General features: G+C 34.8%; 1 non-coding gene across 1 annotated transcript; it reads right to left on the minus strand.

Moving 5' to 3' along the window:
- Window positions 1-248: 248 nt before the first annotated feature.
- On the minus strand, window positions 249-412 carry LOC133191010 (U1 spliceosomal RNA). Its single transcript, XR_009721649.1, has one exon. It is a non-coding gene; the product is annotated as a U1 spliceosomal RNA (small nuclear RNA).
- Between the last annotated feature and the right edge of the window lie 363 nt (window positions 413-775).

Raw genomic sequence — 775 nt, forward strand, 5'->3', positions numbered from 1 at the left:
CCCCTTAAAGTTAGGGACTAAGATAAGGAAATCTCCTCAGAGATAGGAAAGCTTCGTTGACCCCACTTTAGACTTTGATATGTCGTAAGTTCGTCCAAGGAGATGTCTTTGTCCAAAGACAGCTTCGTAAGCATAATCAACCTTTCCTTTACGCAGAAGTAGTTAAGATCGTAAATTATTCAAAAAATTCGTACTAACTGCAAGTTCCTCTAGATAATCTTTGTTTTCCTCTCTTCCATTTACTTGATCAGGGGTTAGCGCGTACGCAGACCCCTACACTTAAAAATTACGTGCCCGAGTAACCCGCATTTGGGGTTATCGCAGACTTCAGCCAAACCGGAGTGCAATGGTAAGGCCTCGATCTGGGGGAACCACCTTGCTGATCATGGTATCCCCTGCACCAGGTAAGTATGATTAAATAGTTGCAATTAGAGCTTTTATAATAATTGTAACAGTCATTTTTAAATTCATGAGTATTATAAAATTAAAGTGTAATATCAAAAATTTGAAAAATACCTTAAATAATCATTTGTTTTTTCTAAATTACAATATTTTCGTTTATGTATTGTTTTTTATTGTGTAAATATTTATCCAAGGCTCTTTCTTTTTTTCTTGTTTACACACTGTATGAAATCGCCTGACGAGTATAATATGCCAGACATACTGATTATCTTTCCTGAAAATACATGTACTTGGAACACGAAATAAATACTTGTAAAATTATTTCTATACTAATTCCTCACCAGTAGCCTATATTTCCTATATGACAATACTT

Source organism: Saccostrea echinata, unplaced genomic scaffold, assembly GCF_033153115.1.
Source record: "Saccostrea echinata isolate AGI-Se365-2 ecotype Australia unplaced genomic scaffold, CSIRO_AGI_Sech_v1 ptg000022l, whole genome shotgun sequence".
Lineage (NCBI taxonomy): Eukaryota > Metazoa > Mollusca > Bivalvia > Ostreida > Ostreidae > Saccostrea > Saccostrea echinata.